Source organism: Puma concolor, chromosome E2, assembly GCF_028749965.1.
Source record: "Puma concolor isolate L17-30 chromosome E2, mPumCon1.1.hap2, whole genome shotgun sequence".
In the NCBI taxonomy this organism is placed as follows: Eukaryota; Metazoa; Chordata; class Mammalia; order Carnivora; family Felidae; genus Puma; species Puma concolor.
The window spans coordinates 14655522-14673565 of record NC_141681.1 but is presented as its reverse complement, the minus strand read 5'-3'; the positions used below and the strand labels follow the sequence as shown (position 1 = coordinate 14673565).

General features: G+C 49.1%; 1 long non-coding RNA gene and 1 other non-coding gene across 6 annotated transcripts in view; one reads left to right on the top strand and one right to left on the bottom strand.

The window, feature by feature from the left end:
- Positions 1–2259: 2259 nt before the first annotated feature.
- Positions 2260–2332, bottom strand: TRNAM-CAU (transfer RNA methionine (anticodon CAU)). The gene has a single exon. It is a non-coding gene; the product is annotated as a tRNA-Met (tRNA).
- Positions 2333–8398: 6066 nt separating this feature from the next.
- The window catches only part of LOC147573391 (uncharacterized), a 46321-nt gene continuing 36675 nt past the window's right edge, over positions 8399–18044 (top strand). For 2 of the 5 annotated variants that reach the window (XR_015244710.1, XR_015244708.1), the window contains exons 1-3: positions 8405–8554; positions 9165–9304; positions 12046–12202. This is a non-coding gene — a long non-coding RNA (uncharacterized LOC147573391). Of the gene's footprint in view, positions 8555–9164; positions 9305–12045; positions 12203–18044 lie in introns of all 5 variants that reach the window. The other 3 variants (XR_015244711.1, XR_015244712.1, XR_015244709.1) reach the window with 3 other exon arrangements.

Here is an 18044-nt window from a genome sequence, read left to right as displayed (position 1 = left end):
ACCGGAGTGATAAAGGAATAGAATTTAAAAATTTTTTTTGGAAAAAAGGTAAGAGTGCTGGGGCCCCTTGCTGGCTCAGTCTGTAGAGCATGAAACTCTTGATCTCAGGGGGTCAAGAGTTCAAGCCCCATGTTGGGCGTAGAGGTAACCCCCCCCCCAAGAAAAGTAAAAGGTAAAAGTCCCAAATAATAGCAGTATTCATTAAGTCAAGTAGTAGCATTGGAACTTCAAGGTTAGTTACTAAAAGAATAGTAAACAAGGGTATAGTTTCCAAATAGAGGGAAAAAACTAGCATAATAGAATATAATAACACTAATGTTATTATTCATATTAATAATATAATCTATTAACTCATTAGCCTATTAGTTTATTAATGTAAATATAATAAAGCAATCCAAAAGAAGATGCACAACAAAGAACAGGCAGAACAAAAAGGGAGACCTTATTAAAATGGTAGATTTAAATCCAAATAGATCAGTAATTATATTAAATGTAAATAAGGTAAATATTCCTATTAATCTGTAGAGGTTATCTGACTGGATTAAAAATATCTCAAATATACGCATTTATTTTTTTTTTAACGTTTGTTTATATTTGAGAGATAATCCCAAGCAGGCTCACCGTGGAGCCTGCCACAGGGCTGGATCTCACAAACTGAGAGATCGTGACCTGAGCTGAAATTAAGAGCTGGATGCTTAACTGAGCCACCCAGGCACCCCATGAAATGTAGGTGTTTAAAAGAGACATTAAAACATAAGCATAGGGGCGCCTGGGTGGCGCAGTCGGTTAAGCGTCCGACTTCAGCCAGGTCACGATCTCGCGGTCCGTGAGTTCGAGCCCCGCGTCGGGCTCTGGGCTGATGGCTCAGAGCCTGGAGCCTGTTTCCGATTCTGTGTCTCCCTCTCTCTCTGCCCCTCGCCCGTTCATGCTCTGTGTCTCTCTGTCCCAAAAATAAATAAACGTTGAAAAAAAAATTAAAAAAAAAACACATAAGCATAATAGAAGTAGGAAACTACTAGAAAAAGATGTTTCTTGTACACACGAAATCAAAACAAGCCGATATTACATTAATGTTAGGCCACATGTAGTCTAAAATGAAAAGCAATACTAGTGATAAAGATGAACACTTCGTAAGTGTTCAATTCAGGTTTGATTCACAAGGAAGATACAAGAATTCTATGCTTTATGCATTTATTAATGTAGCCTCAAAGTATATACAAATGACAAAATCGAAAATAACCAATAGTTCAAACATACAAAAATATAACAAGAATTAAAAAAAGAATATAGATTAACGTGATTAGAAAATTTAGTACAATGCACACAACCAGTACAGAATACTTCCCCCAAATATTCAAAATGCATTTACAAAACGACCATACATTGAGCTACTTAATTCTTATAGAATATATTCTATGACCCAGGCTCCTGGCTACTTCAGTTGGTAGAGCAAGTGACTCTTGATCTCTGGGTGGTGAGTTCAAGCCTCTCAGTGGGTAAAAACTTACTTTAAAAAGAAATATATATATCATATTATATATATCCTACAACCACAATGCAACCAATTAAGATAGAAATGAATAATAAAACTAGAAATCTCCCTATTTTGGAAAATAAATTTACTTCTAAATAATAACTAGAGATTAAATCACAAAGTAACTGGAAGCTACTGTAAACCGAATAATCAAAAATTGAAGTCTTCAGCTAGAGCCTTGGGTGGAGCTTGGCGTCGCCTGGGCTATCAGTGCCACGCCCCACCTTTCGGTCCCGGGCCACGTGGAAGGACGGGCGCTGACTACCCAGGTTGCTCCGCTCTCGAAAGGCTGGTCTGGAATAGAGCGAGGGTACAGTCTCTGGATACAGCCTCAAAAGAAGGTGCAGACACAGCTTTGCTCCTTGTAGAGGAAGCTGGGGAGAAAAGGGAGATCGGAAGTGGTCCAGGAGATTGGTTTTCACAGATGTTGTAAAAGACACTGCACCGCTCAGCACCGCCTTGTCCATTTCCTCCCAGTCGCGCCAACACGGCGGGTTTTTTTCTCGGAGGTTTTTATTCTTGGCTCGAGAGGGTGGCCGAGGTCCTTCCTCTTGCCTGCGGCTTTCTCGTTTAGCGAAGCTGGGGGATCTGTGTGCCGAGCCAGGATTTAGTTCCGCCGGGGCAGGACGCTGCTTTACGGAGGGCATCCCTCTACCTGTGGTGCTTCTAAGCACCCTTCGTTAGTTTTAATGCAGACGCCACGTTGGAGCACAGTAAAATGACCGTGCCCTCTCTGAGGCTCGAACTCAGGACCTTCAGATTATGAGACTGACGCGCTGCCCACTGCGCCAAGAGGGCCGCTGGAAGGAAGGGCTTCTTTACCACAGAAGGGAAGTGCCTACGGCCCCTTCCGCCGCCCGAGCTGCTTCCGCGCGTCCATCTCTCCCTGCAGAGACCCGGGAGTCCCCGCCGCGGGTCCCAGGCCGCCGGCACATGCAGATACGCGGGGATATTTGGGGGAACATGGGGAAGGAGGGTCGCTCTTTAGGGAGAGGAGCGGTCTTGGCAGACGGAACGCGCCCCGGGCCCCAGCAGCCCTACGCGGACCTGGCCCCGGGCAGCCGCGCTCCCGACAGGTGCACAGCCTCCGAGGATGACCCCTCCGGCGCGCTCGGGCACTTAGAGGGCGAGCGCCTGGCTCCGGCGGAGGGCAGGTGAGAGGGGCTGCCAGAGCCGATGCCTTCAATCCTGACAGCGACGAGCTGGCAAGTGGGCGGGCGGACCTGAGGCTCGCTGTGCTGACGGGTGGGAACTGAGGCTGGATGGGCTGGAACCGGCTGCGGGTGGGCGGCAGGAGGCGCCCCTGAGCCAGGGGTGGGTAAGGCCCTGGTAGCAGGCGAGCGAGGACAGAACGGGATGAGGAGGAGAGTGGGCCTGAGAGCCGTTAGGGGCGTGAGGTCTCCAGGCCCAGGTCCTGGAATAGGGGTGGGAGTGAGGTAGGGGAAACGAGAGAAGATTCCAGAAAACTCTTGAGAGATGAATTCAGTAGGAAAACACAGGGAAGAAATTATGGTTACCTTGGACTTGCCAGTTTATTGGATTCTGTATTTTTGTATCCTCTTAACAATAATTTACTCCCTCATTAGAAGGGGCATCTCGTCTTGAAGGGCAGAAGAGAGGCATCATTTCCCCTGACCAGGGTTTCACGTTTCATTGTGATAAAACTGCTGGGTGGATGGATGGGTGGGTGGGCAGAACATACAACCATTTCTAAGAAGGCCTTCCTTCCTTATTCTCCCCCGCCCTTCTTCTTTATTCCTGCAGGGAAATTTCTGCTGTGGAAGGACTCATCATGCATCCCATTTACCCAGCGATTATTATGGGGTAAGAGCATTGTGTTAACTTGTCAACTTTTTGGTTCTCCGGCTCTTGTGGAATTCTTGCTTTCGCCAGAGTAATAAATAATATGTTTTCATATCTGGTAGGACTGGTCTCTTCCTCCTCTTTGCGCCTTTAAGGGTTTGGTGCTGGATTGGAAACAGGTTTCAGGCTGTCTCTGGTACCACAGTTCACACTGATTCCTTCTTACTGCCCGGATTTCCTAGGGCACGAAGTGCCTGTAGCACATCCTGTGGTTTGAGGTTGTTTTCAGCTGTTTCCTATGTGTTAGTCCTGCCTCCTCCTTTGACTGGGTGTTCTGCCATCTAGGGACAGGATCTGAGCCAACCCTAAGTACCCCACATTCAGAAGGATGGGTTGGGGGGACACTGCGCCCCACCCCAAGCCACCTTCTGCTACCATCTGCCGCCCAGACTCCGAGCTGGAGGGAGAGTGTGCATTGAGCAAACAGCAGTGCACGGACAGTCAGCGGCTTGGCTTTGGTTTTCTCTCAGCCTCTACCCAACTTTGACTTTGTGGCTTCCCCTCCCTTTCATCCTGGGTGGCACAAATTCTGCCCCAAGAATTGGAGGTGGAGACTTGGCTGCAGGACAGGCAGGCCCCCCCCCCCCCAGCTGGAGGGGTTCTCAGGCGCTGTCAGAGCTGTGAAACCCGAGCTCCCGCTGTGCAGAGGGCAGGACACGGTTTGTTCCAGGAATCTCTCTAAACACATTTTGCAGGGCGTCCTGTTACTCAATCTTGAGTGGTTCCTCACTGCCCATTAGGGGAAATAGCCATCGGGGCCCTGCAGTGATAAGGCTGACCCTCAGCCTCCCAGCCAGACCAGACAGACTGTCCTGCAGAACCATCCAGGGCCTTCCTGCCTTCCTCCCTTTCTGTGTGCTCATCCTAATCTTCCTGGGCTCCTCCTGCACAGTGGCCTGGAACTAGCAGAGATGTTTCTCTCTCTCTCTGTCACTTCTTCCCAACCTTTGCTCTTTCCTTCAGGCGATTTCTCTTTCTTTGGGAGCAGAGGTTGGTTTGAAAATTTTCTGGGTCCTCTGCAGCAAGTACAGAAGAACTAGTTTTAGCTTATTGACAGGGCCTGAGAGGAGAGGGCCTGAGAGGAGAGGCAGGTGCAGTGGGGGGTGGGGGCACATTGGAAGGAGTCAGTGTTGGATACGCCCTAGGATGGGGGGTGGCCAGGGTGTGAGGAGCTGAGAGGAAAAGCAGGCACCAGGGAATGTGAGGGGAGGCCCTGCCTTCTCTCTTTCCCCAGGACCTTCTTACTGACTTCTTCATTACTGAAATCTTGGCCTCTTCACTCTTAGCTCAGACAGGATGCCTGCCAAGAGCCCCGAGTTGGTATTTGATCTTCCCCTCTGTTTCACTCCAGCTCTCTGCTCACCACAGGTTGTGTTTGGGACACCCAACAAGTCATAACCTCTGAGGAGACTGACAGGTTTATTTTCTCAGATTCTGTCCCCACTGTACCCACCGCAGTGCCTCTCACGTGAAATCCATTCCCTCAAGGTGTTTCTTGAGTCCGTGATTTCAGGGGTGCAGTGAGAGGAAAAACTGCTTTGTGTGTACTGGGCCCCTGATAGGACTTCATTGACAGGGTCCTGGGGATTCTGCAGGGGGGCACTAGTAAAGAAAGGAGACCCCATCCCTGGAGGGGCAGTGTCTCCAAATCTACCAGCATGCAAAGTGAAGCAGCCCAGGGTCTTGGGAAGGGGTGCCTGCAGGTTTCTGGCCCTTCCTCCAGGGGGCAGCCTTGCATTGCCTCTAACACCTAACTGCTTTATAACAGATGCCAAGCACCTTGCCTATGAGACCTGGACTCCGGTTTCTGCTTTGACACTGACTGGCTTTGTGATCTGAAGAAACTGTCTTCACTTTCTGGGGTTGTTTCTCCTCTGTGAAGCAACAGGTTCAGTCCCCTTCCAGCTTATTCTGGGATACTAGCATCCCATAAATCCCCAGGGCTAGGGCCATTCTATTTCTTGTACTGCCCTTAGAAGACCAGGTCTTGGAAACAGTCGTGCACAGCTGCCAGAGTCAGGTGGCTCTGCTCATCTCCAGGTCGGCCATGATTGGTTGTCTTAACCTCTCTGTTCCCATAAAATGGTGATCATACCCGAATCTACTTTGCTGGGCTGCCGGAAGATTGAAGGAAGATATTGTTCTAGAGTGTGCGTATCCACCTAGCATGGAGAGGCAGCTGTGGTCACTGTTACTCATCACTGATCGTTTGACCACTGTGAGCTGGAGGACCTTTTCTGGCATTGCTGAGCTCCCCTCCTCACTGCTGGCGTGAAGGGTCCAGCTGTTCTCAAGGGCTCCTGCGAGAGAGTGGCAGCAGTCCCCAGAGTCACCACATCCTGATCCCGTCGGTTATATTTCCCTGGTTCTCAAACCTGGCTGCACATCAGAATAACTGTGGAATGCTTGCTGTCCATCTACAGAAAGTACTTCTTTATAGCGTTAAATTCATTATAAATTTCGAAGTTACTTCTAGGGCTGGGAGGAGCTGAACTAAGAAGGTCATTCTATACAAGGAAACGGTGTAGGCAGTGATCTTTATAGTGGTCGACTGTTTCTGAAAACCCAAACCTCAGATTGTTGTCTGCATGTACCCTCTTGGGCAAAAGGAAGTTCTTACTCGGGGGAAGCACAGATTGTGTCTTCTCGGTGGGTCTAATGGAACTGTATGTGGAAGCATGGGGGTGGGGGGCACAGGAGGTCCTCTTGGGTGGGGCTGTGGGCTTCTTGGTGGAGTGGGCATCTTTGTTTTGTTGTGATCATGAAATCATGGAGATGACTGTAGTCTGTGACATCCAGCTCTTTAGAGGAGAAGGATTTCTTGCATGGCTTGGTGGGACCCCAGCTGTGTCTGGTAGGAGGCATGCCATGCACTTGAGGCCCCAAATGACTCCTAGGAACTGGTTTTGGGGCCTCCAATCCAGGTTGAGCTCCTCCGGCAAGAATAAGACCCCACAGGCTGGCTTATTATTGGTGCTGGGAGCCAGCTCTCACCTGTTTTGATGGTTGGGCCCGAGGAACTCTCTGACTACTGAGGGTGTCTTTTAGGAAGTTTCTGGTGCCTGTTTACTTCTTGGAGCTGTTTCGAGGGACAAATGGTTTGTTGATAGTGAAGTTCATATGAAAAATAAACCTGCTAGAATATCCAGGGTAACACTGAAACATTGAAAAGAAAGAAGGTCTTTTAATGTCTCGTTCACTGGACATTGAAACAAACCATGAAGCCTCTGTAATTAAAGCAGTGGGGCTGTGGCACATGAGTGGATAGACCAATAGAAGAGAATAGAACTGAAATAAACCTGAACGCAAATGGAAACGTCATGTATGACAAAGGTGGCCTCCCCAATCTCAGAGGCAATGATAGACTCTTCAATAAATGGTGCTGGGAAACTGGGGAGTCATTTCAAAAGATAAAACTAAATTCGTAGCACACATCCTATGGAAAAATACACTCAAGTGGATCATTAATTTAAATGTAAAAAAGGAAACCATAGTAAGTACTAATGGGAAGAACAAAAAGCCTGGGTAAATTCCACTTGACCTCAGTGTAAGGAAAGGATTTTAAACCGTGACTCTGAATCCAGAGGCAATTAAATGAATCCTTGGTAAGTTGGACACGGCAGAACACACCATATACAAAGTCAAAAGACAACTAAAAAATTGGGAGAAAATAATCACAACATGTAAAACTAAGGGCTTTGCTACAAAGACTTAGAGCTAAAATCCCTAATACGTAGAGAACTCTTGAAAATTGAGTGACAGAGGATGAATGATCTGAAAGAAAAATGAGAAAAGACTCAAAGAGACAATTCACACACAATGCACAAATTAAAATGGTCCTCAAACATATGAAAACATATATAAGCACGCACGATCATAAGGAGAGATATATAAATTAAACCCCCCGAGTGCCGGATGGTAACTTGGATTGGCGCCTGGAACACGTAAAAAGATATTAGTGAGCAGCTGGTAAATCTGAATGAAGTCTGTAGATTAGTTAAACATATCTATGTTAATTTCCTTGTCTCGATCATTGCGTTAGCAGTGACGTAAATGTTAACATTGAAGGGTATGTGGGAACTTTTTATTCTCAAACTATTTTCTAAGTCTAAAAATTAAGAGAAAAAATGAAAAATTAAAAACAAATGAATAAAAGTGAAAGCCCTTGGGTCTTCCTCCAGAGATTCTGATTTGGTAAATCTTAGAAATGGGGCTAGGGGTTGTATTTTTAACAAACTCCCCGGGTGTTTCTAGTATTCCCCTGGATCAGGTGAACTTTAACATCTCTTTTATTCATTCTGCTCAAGAAATATTTGAGTGACCAGTCAGTGCTCAAACAGAATAAACAAATGAATCAATAAAGACAGGGTAGGTGTGATGTCTGCATGACAAGGGGCATGGTGACCTGGGTTGTGGGTATGGGCAATTTCATGTTTCTGCGTCAGGAAGTATATAGAACTTGCAGGCTAATTAAAAAAAATTTTTTTTAATGTATATTTTTGAGAGAGAGCGCTTGTGCTCACGTGCTGTGGAGCGGCAGAGAAAGAGGGAGACACAGAATCTGAAGCAGGCTCCAGGCTCTGAGCTGTCAGCACAGAGCCCGACGTGGGGCTTGAACTCATGAGCTGTGAGATCATGACCTGAGCTGAGGTTGGATGCTTAACTGACTGAACCACCCAGGTGCCCCGAGACTATTTTTTAATCAAATGCTCCCTCTGAACCAGACACTTTCTGATTTAAGTAAATCCCCAAATTTATTTACTTAAAATAGATTAATGGTTTTGTGTGCCAGGGCAATCAGTTTCGTGGGGATGGAAAATAAGTAGAGCCAGTTCCTGTTCCCAAGGAGTTTATGATTCACTGGGTAAGACGCACACTGGGAATTGATTCTGACAGAAGCCAGACTGTGGTCAAGACTCAAGGGGGTTGGGGGGTGCGGATGAGCGGATGACCGGTTGGTCAGTTGGAATGTTGGGGAAGGGAACAATCCGAGAGGCAGTTGGGAGACAGTTTCCAGGCTAAAGGACTGTTGGGGGAGTGAGAAGGCTGCTGGAGAGGGATGGGTCCAGGGGACAGCTTCGGTCTCAGAGGATGGGAGGAAAGGTGGCGCTGTGAGCCACAAGAGAGGAGCTGGGAGGGCTGACTGGTTTGAGATGGGTGAGTCCGACATTTGCTCTGCTAGGGTCTGTGAGTGGCCTCTGAGGACAGGTTGCTGCTCTCCAGGACCCCTACTGGACGAGAACTAGACTTCTGGATAGAAGGAACCTAGTGCTTTCTTGGAGGTGCCTGAGGCTGAGGCTGGAGGACAGGGTCAGGAGCTTGGAGCTGGTTGGGTTTTAGGGGAAGACAGATATCCATGTGCATATATTTCACTGGCCTTTGGAAATGTGGGTCTGTTGATCAAAGGAGAAGATGGAGGCTCAAAGCAGAGTGAGATGGGTTCCCACAGCAGCCAGAGGAGGGGCTATGGAGGAAGAAAGCGTGGCTCCAGGGTCCTGAAGGAGCCCAGGCAGAGTCCCAGGCAGTCTCACTGTGGGGCCATGTGAAAGCGTGCTCAGGGGAGGGGCGTTTGATCCAGTAACCCCAGTCCATTCGGACCCCTGGTGTGTGCACGTGGGAGCTCTGTCCTGGAGTTTCCTTGACTTTAGTCTTTAAATCGGGAAGGAATAAAACCTGTTTTCAAAGCACCATTGTAGGATTAAATGCCTTGCATATGTAAAGTGCTTTCACGTGTGTACAGTACTCACAAAGGCTACCATTTCATTAGGGAAAACAGGAGATTGAGGGAGCAAGTCAAGTGGCTGCAGAGGCTACCAAACTGGTGTAAAGTCCCCGAAGCCCTGGGAAGAGCAGGTTTGAAGAAGTAGAACGTCGTCGTCGTGATTTCAAGCAGCCGCTAGATGCCAGGTAGGACTGTGTATTATCACAGACAATTCTCACTGTAACCTTATGAGGGAGGTTTTATTATTGTTCCCATTCTGTGCTGTAACAAGCTTAAGGTCACAAAAGTAGGACTTCTATTTCCTGTTCTGATCTGGACCTTGAGTATTAAATGGCCTTTGGGTTAAAGACTGGCATCCCATGGAGACGGTCATTTGCAGGATGCCTTCAAGGGCCAAGGCTCTGCTAAATGCTGGTGATCTCAAGCTGTCCCCACCCTTCCCAGCTGGAGGGCAGGTTGAAAAACATTTTTTTAAAGTTTATTTATTTAGCTTGAGAGAGAAAGAGAGAGAGACAGAGAGAGATGCAGAGAGAGAAGGAGAGAGAGAGAATCCCAAGCAGGCTCCATGCTGTCTGTGCAGAGCCTGACTTGGGGCTCGATCCCACAAACCATGAGACTATGGTGTAAGTGGAAATCAAGAGCTGGACGCTTAACCAACTGAGTTACCCAGTCGCCCCTGGAGTACAGGTTGATCAGAGCCGCTGTAGAGAGACTGGGCACTGTTTGTCCTAGGAATCTTTATAAGCACACTTTTTACTATGTCCCTTTCCTGCTTCCAACCCTACAGCTGCCTCCTGGGAAATTCTCCTCCTTGCAATGTCCCACAGACCTCTCCTGGGCCTTCCTGCTCCAAGTCTTTGCTTCTTAACTCCGTCTCTCCATGGGGATCCTATCCCTTCCTGCCCACTTCCTCTTGTCTTGCACGGGGTGCAGAGTGAACTTGCTCCTTCCACCTAACTTGTAGAGAAACTTCCCTCAGCATGACTCCTTTGCACCTTTCCTGCTTCCCTGGGACGATTTCCCTTTCTTAGGGGCAAAGGATGATTTAGACTTTACTGAATCCCCTGCGTAAGAAATTTGTCCCATGTATCGAATTCTCCAGGGTCCAGATTGCAGACAGGCTTTTGTGTAGGGTTCAGGAAACCACGTGTTCATCAGCAGGGCCAAGGTAAAAGGGCTGAGAGGGTCATAGGAATCCCAGCAGACACGGACCTGGCCAGAGAGGCCAGTCAGGAGAGGTGGGGGGATTCTTGAGGTGGACAGCCTCCATGACCCATGGTGAGTTAGGAGGAAGAGCGGGAGGAAGGGGAAGCAGTTGGGACAAGTGAGGAGGAGCGTTGGCTGTGTCTGTGCCTGCCCCCAGAAATGCCTTTCCCCTCTCTCCATGTCTGTCTGCTTTTGTTTCCTCTTTAGACTCACCACATCCGCCATTAGAGCCCCTCTGACCCGTTTCCTTGGTACTTGGTCGGTTCTCCATCCCTTGGCTCTCAACCTCTGTCAGATCTTTGCTTCACTGTTTTCCTTGGTTATCTGCCTCATTCCAGAGACTCCACAGGGGTGGTGGTGGGGTTTCTGGAACAGTGGCTTGTCATTTCTGGTTCTTAAAGTACCAGACCCAGTGGCTGGGCCGCAGAAAGCCCTCAATATGTGATGCTGACTGGACACATTCAGGGGTGCAGCAAGGGAGAAACAGAAAAGCATGGTGGGCATGACTCCGCTACCAGGGAGCCTGGGGACTCCCCCGGGTTGTCTAGAATGAAATGAGAAACTCCCCAGGAGGGAGTGTACCCTGAACCCAGCCCTCAACTTTCCTGGGCAGGGAGCACAAGAAATCAGGGAGGCAGACGTGAGGCTTGGGTCGCTTAGCAATTAGACAGCAGGGGGCGCTCTGGCCCCACCTAGGTCCCCACTTCTGGTGCCCTAGTCCTCTCCGTCTGGAGCAGAAATGCTGATCCCAGTGGCAGGATGCCCACAAGTTAACACTAGCGCACTTGGCCTGGCTCCTCTTAGCTGGGCTGAATGTGCTGGAAGAAGACCCTCGTCTACACAGCCTGTTCTCAAGGAATGAAAAGTAAGAAGGTTCTGTTGATGCCACCAGCTCACAAATACACTAAGGCCCTGGGGCCAAGGATGCGCTTTGACACACTGAGTATCTGTGTGGTCTTGACACATTCACTTCACCTCTCTGGGCCTATTTCCTCTCCACCAAATGGCTGGGTCCACAGCTTCCAGCCTGTTCCAGGATGCAGAGCATCCCCCAAATCATGCCGGGCTGTAGTCCTGCTGTGTGGGCCATCCATGCTTTGTGGCCTCAGACAGTGCCCTTAGGGGACCAGAATCCAGAAGAGCCACCGTCTCCTGCTGTGGGGATTGGTCCTGAACTGGGCATTTCCCATCCCCTTCCCAGAAGCCGCCTGTGCATGACTGGTCGGTGATGAGATAGCCAGTCAAGGGAAGGAGCTGGGCCCTCTTAAGAGATGAGCCAAACAGGGTGCAGATGTGGGCTGTATTGTACACACTCAGCAAATGGGTAATGTCCGTTAAATTGGGCTGGCTGTTGTTTTCTGAAACAGAAGTTTTAGATTTGAGGATGTGTATTTGCAAACTGAGAAAAATGTGCCTGTGAAGACAGTTTGCTTGGATGCAGTTTCCTGCTTGTCACAGGCCTCCAGGGATGCGAAGGTGCTACGCTGGGTGGTTTTCAACAGGAAGCCGGCGGGGAGACTGAAGAGTGGCCGCCCGGAAGTGAGGATGGAGGATGAGTCCTGGGGCACAGTCTCAGCTGGGGGAGGTCCCTGAACAGCAGCTCCCCGAGCAACCTCTTGCTGTGAAACAAAAGCAGAGGCATTTTTGGGGAACAAGGAGAGGTTTAATGAAGGAAAAATGAGGAAACTTCGAGGACTCACCATCACTCATTATTTTCCAGATATTGGCTGGCTGTGGGCCTCTGAGGAGCACAGAGCCGGGCCTGGTAGAAGTCTGGGTGGGCAGCTTTGGTGGCCGCAGATGCACAGGTGATGTGTCTCGGAGCTGACTTGCTGACTCCACTGATCGGCTGCTGGTGTGGAAGGCCACGTTCACAGGTGAGCGTGGTTAGAGATGAGAAGGATCTGACCCAGACCGTGGCTTCCTGTCCTGCCTGATCCCAGGGCAACACCCGCCCAGACCTTCAACTTGGGAGAGTCGGAGCAGGGTCCCTCTCCCCGCAAACTCGGTGGCCACGGGGAGGGCACCGCCTCTGCTCTATGCCAGGTGTTCACGTCCATGCCGTCCTCTGGAGCCGCTGTCCCTGCTGAGGCCAGTGTGATAGGGCAGCTGGCCAACCATCTCCCAGCGAATGGAGGGCGGCCGAGGAGTGTGAACCCCGCAGAAAGCCAGACTGGTGTCGGAGTGCCCGGTATGCGCTGGCAGCCTGAGCCTGGGCCATGCCTGCAGTTCTGCCACTTACTGGCTGTGTCACCTCTCTGTACCTCGGTGTCCTTCTCTGTCACATGGTGATCCTATCTGATTAGATGGCTGTTAGGTTTAAATGGAACGATACATGCTAGAGGTTCTTTAGAGCAGGGTTTCTTTTACTTAGAAGGATTTAAAAAAATAGGAATACTCCCTAAGAAGAGTACCTGACCTCAATATCTTTGGGTGCCTGATACTGGGGCAGGGGGATGTTGAATGGCGTCAGGGACTGGTGAACCACCCCCTCCCAAGCTGCAAAACCTTGTGTCTGTGTCTGCGTGCATAAGTAGCTTTCCCCCTCAAGCACAGGGTCTACGTGCTAAGATGCCCAAAGGGTCATGACTCAAGATTGGATGCCTCGGAGGGTTCAAGTATCTTCATTCCTGACCAGAGTTTCTCAGGCTCAGCACTATTGACATTTGGGTCCGGATAACTCTTTGTCGCAGGGGGTGGGGGCTGTCCTGCGTGTTGTACAATGATCAGCAGCATCTGTAGCTCTTCCCCAGGAGAGGCTGGTTGTGACAACCAAAAATGTCTCCAGATGTTGCTAAATGTCCTCAGGGAGGTGAGAGGGAGACAGACTGCCTCCGGGGGAGAATTTCTGCCTTGCAAAGCTTTCTATGCCATGAACCCGCAGTTAGTGGCAGTGAGTGGCTGGCTGTGCTGAAGTTCATATACCAAGGTTATTTTCTGAATCTCAGTGTGTCTGCCTACTTCTATGCACTGTCTGGGGGGGTCCAGTGACATCCTGACAGAGGGTTTTTCAAAGTTGATGGACCACAGGCTTTCCAAGCCCTGGCCCCGTTTGATATAAATGACTGGTTTCTTAACCTGGCTGGGCAGCTGGATCGATTGGAACTTGGTTTTTATTGTTTCACTTAAAGGGTTTTTAGAGCATTAAAATGCAACATAAATCACTCAGTCATTTACTATTGAAACCTGGGCTATAATGAAAGTTAAACAGTTCATTCTGTGGAGAACAAGGTCTTGAGGTAATCTTTTGTGGTGAATACATTTTTTTCTTTTTTTAAACCACAAACCTCAAATTGGTAGTTCCTCATTCAGGGAAAAGGCCAGAGAAGGGTTTTAAGGAGAAGGCCCAGCAGGAAACAGATATGGTAGAAGAATTGGAAGCATTTGACGTCCGCAATGTTTAGCAGGTGGTCTAAGAATACCCTACACTGGGTGCCCTTGTGGCGGGAGGCATCCGGTCTATGATGAGGGTTTTGACTTCCCGACTTTTAAAGGATAGATCCTCCTCCATAGATGAATAAGGTTCAGCTCTCCTTCTCTTGCTTAACTCCTCGTATGTCTGCTCTAACATATCCCCAGGAATTCTTGTGTCACTGCCCAGGAGTGAAGAATGTTCCTCCAGACTTTGGCAGCTTTTTTTTTTTTTTTTTTTTCAGAATGCTCATGGAGCTTGCTTTTGGGCAGTTCTTCCACTGTGGGTTTGCCAGCACAATGGTATCTTATCGTTGGTACTGTGATGCCTGGTAGTAGACAGCAGAAGCAAGGTTTGGAAATGCTGTGGTTGCAGCATGCTTGGGTGATGGATTGACTCTGACAAAGGGGACCAGGGGCTGCTTTTTGCCTGAGTCTCTCCTCTGCCCGGTGGGGTTTGGGGATCTTGTCACTTAACCCAAGTATAAGAATCTACACAGAATCCGGCTCTTGGAGGTGCATGTCTACAGCACAGAGTGTGGCCATTTGAGTCCCCTTGGCATTTGTGTGGACCTGGACCGTCGTCTGCACAGCTGGTCCTGTGAGCTCAACGATAAGGATTCCAGCTAGCACCTGGTGACACCACCGTGGTGGTGCCATGACAAAGGTGACACACAGAGATGTCTAGGGTTGGGTAAGTGTTGTGAACCACAGCAATGATGCTAGATGCTTTAAAAACATTGAGCCAGCCCTCTGCAGGGCCAATGTGGCTCTTATCCTGGGATTTCTCAATCATGCACCAGGACGCTGCATTGTGTAGACCCAGTTGATGCTGCGGGTCCTCATAGCTGTGGGAGATTCCATTTCCCAGATGGGCATGGCAACCATGGGGCTGGGGTATCAGGTCTGACGTTAGTTGCAGGTGGCCCCTCTGAGAAGGAGTCTCTTCAAGCCGGGCGAACTGCACCAAAGATTGTGGTGCAAATTGTCTTAACAGTGTGGAGTCCTCCCATTTGCTGTGTGGACAGTAGAGCTGGTGCTGGAGGGTTTCCAGTATCCACACAGCGGGGCCACAATCTCGTCATTCTTATTTGGAAGAGCCAGGAGGCTTGGTGGGAGGGGGCGGTGCTGACTGGGTTAGCCCAGGATTGGCCCTCTTCATGGCCCCTGAGCTGGTTCCTTTAGGACACTGACAGACACAGTGGTTTTCCTGTGCTTCCCTGTGGAAGTGAAGGGTTTGGGCACAGCACAGATAGGGAGTCAGGAGCTGAGGCCCCAGATGAGCCCAGGACAACGTGTGGGGGTGTGCTCAGCAGTCCTTGACCCTAGTCTAGGCTAAGCCGCCCCCGGGAGGGACAAGGAGGATCTTACGGTTTGGCTCATTGTTGGTGCTGGGAAGAAACAGGTTGAGCAGTGGTCTTTATAGTGGTCACACAGATTTTTAAAACCCTAAACCTCAGATTGTTGTCTGCATGTACCCTTTTGGGCAAAAGGAAGTTCTTACTTGGGGAAAGTGTGGATTGTGTTTTCTCAGTAGCTACTGTCTAAGAAGAACCAAAGGTAGAAGGACAGGAGGTCCTTCTGGGTGGGATGGTGTTCTCCCCAGTGGGCTGGGCATCTTAGTCTTAGAAATCATGGAAATTGTGGAAACGACAGGTGGCCTGTGACATCCAGCTCTTTAGAGGAGAAGGATTTTTTGTCTTCATTGGTGGGACCACAGTTGTGCCTGCTAGGAGGCATGCCATGAAATTGAGGGCCCACATGACCCCTAGGAATTGGTGTTGTGGCTTCCAAGTCCAGGCTGGGCTCCTTTGGGAAGAAGAGAAAGACCCCACGGGTCGGCTTATTATTGGTGCTGGGAGCCAGGTCTCACCTGTTTTGGGGGCTGGGCCAGAGGAACTCTCTGGTCATTGAGGGCGCCTTCCAGGAAGTTTCTGGTGACTGCTTACTTCTTGGAGCTGTTTTGAGGGACACTGTTTGTTGAAGTCTCTCTCTCTTTCTTGGTGTGTTTGTCCTAAAATGTACCTCAAATTGGCAGGTCCTCTCTTCTCTGTGGCAAGAGCCCTTTTAACATCCTGTGCTGTGAATGAGAGTTCATGGCTCTCCTGTTTACAATACAAACGTAAATTTTATTTATTTATTTATTTATTTATTTATTTATTTATTTATTTATTTATTTATCTTTTATTTTTTTTTTTCAATATATGAAGTTTATTGTCAAATTGGTTTCCATACAACACCCAGTGCTCATCCCAAAAGGTGCCCTTCTCAGTACCCATCACCCACCCTCCCCTCCCTCCCACCCCCCATCAACCCAAACGTAGATTTTAGAGGACCTTTCCTGTTTTAAAACTTTTTTCTCCAGGTCTTGGATTTTCTGCTGGTTCCATTTTCACCTCCTCAAGCAGCTTCTGCTCTTTGTCCTTCCTGATCAGCTGTCTGTGCATGAATGTGGCTTGTTGCCCATGGCCTTCGTTAGGGCCTGTATGGTGTTGCCTTCATGTTCCAGGAGAGCACTGACTGAATTCAGGGAGCATCTGCCTCCTTCATTGCTTTATGTTTTCTTCTAATTCTTGCCCACTGGACACATGATCTCACTTGGGATTGGAAGGCTGCATTTCTTTCAAACCACTCTCTTTCTTCCTGACTCTGTGTTGCAGAGCCCTGACTTGTTGCTGGTGGCCTTCTGAAGGCTTGTGTGATGTTCTTCTCAATTTTTGTGGTAGCCTTTGGGCCATACATATTTCCAGTTCTTCCTGCTATGGCATAGTGATGCCCCCCTCTCCTTTTAGAACAGAAAGGGTTGCCCCTCTCCAGCCATTGTGGGCAGTATTTTGTCCTGGGATGATTGTGATCTGACATTATCATTTGACTTTGTATTTTCTCATCCTGGGCTTCAGCTGCTTTCTGACTTGTGGCGCATTGGATTCTGGGGGTATTGCTGGGAGCCTTGGTAAATGGCACGAGGAATCTGGGGTGTGAATGCACAGAGTCTGTCCAGTCTCCTTGGCGGAGGGGTGCTGGCAGGTGTTAACTCTCCAGAACTTTTGTAGCCTCCTCACCTTTTTGGGCCAATTTCTCTTGCCTGTGACTCTTCATCTCCTTACCCTTTAAGCCAGCTATGGTTTCAGCTGCTTAGTCTTCGATGAAATATCCTGTTTTCTGAAGAGTGTGACTGACTTCAGTGATTTTCCCGAAACCAGAGGCCAAGAAAAGTCACCCTGGAAAGGGAGTCTTTAGCAGCAGCCCCCTTCCCAGGAGTCACAGAGGCCACCTTTGGAGAGAGACAAAGACTCTCACCTCTAGGCTGTGACTCCAGGAGGCAGCTGGCACCCCATCAGCTTTTCCTTTCTGTGAGCTGACAGTAACCCCCCACCCCCAGGAGACACGTGGCCCTGTCCCCAGCTGCCACAGCCAGGGTGGGCTGCTTGGGCTTTTGTGATTTAGAGCCTAGTTTTGTCATTGGGAAGAACTCTTCAGAATTTTACTTTGGGTTTTAAAACTACCATTCAGAAACCTTGCTTTTTCTTTAACATTTAAGTTCTGTTTGCAATTTCTGCTCTAACAAATTTTAGCTATCCCTTTTAAGGGGAATTGGTGAGATTCTGGGTCCTATTGGAGCCATTGGTGGTGAGAGCCAATCCCCTCCTCATGGCAAGACAAGCTGACGAGCCGCTGCCCCACTGACCAGAACTGGGTGCTGTCAGCCTGTCCTGCCCTGCCTTAGTGGTTGCCAGTTCGTTTCTCTTTCTTTGTCCCATGGGGGTGGGCGGGCTGGCTTCAGGGACTTGCAGCCTCTGCGTGGTTTAATGCTCTGCTGTCATTGTCTTGAAATTCTTCATAATTTTTGGAAGGAGGAGACCGTGTGTTTTCATTTAGCGTTGGGAAGAGGCTGAGGTTGAGGAGAGCGAGTGCAGACGGAGGGAAGGAGCCATCTTAAAATCAGTGGGATGAATAGGATGAGATGAGGCATTTTGTATGGGACTCAAGGAGGCAAGAACAGCCAAGTGTTTATTTGCCATCTCATCAGACTGGGAGCCCCAGGCAGGCATGGATGGGTCTGCTTTGGTTCTTCACTCAATGACCCCAGTGTGGGTGCAGACTCACCACCCATACCGAATGCTCCAAAGAATAGTTTTGGGAACAACGGCAGACTTCATAACCAAGCTGCATGACAGTGGGATGTGCTTCTTTGGCAAGGGGCAAGTTTCCTCCCGGTCAGCACGCCGGTTAGGCAGAAACCAGCTCCTCACTTGGTGTTGACCACTGATATTTCTGTTGTTGGTTTCACATGATGGAGCATGCCCT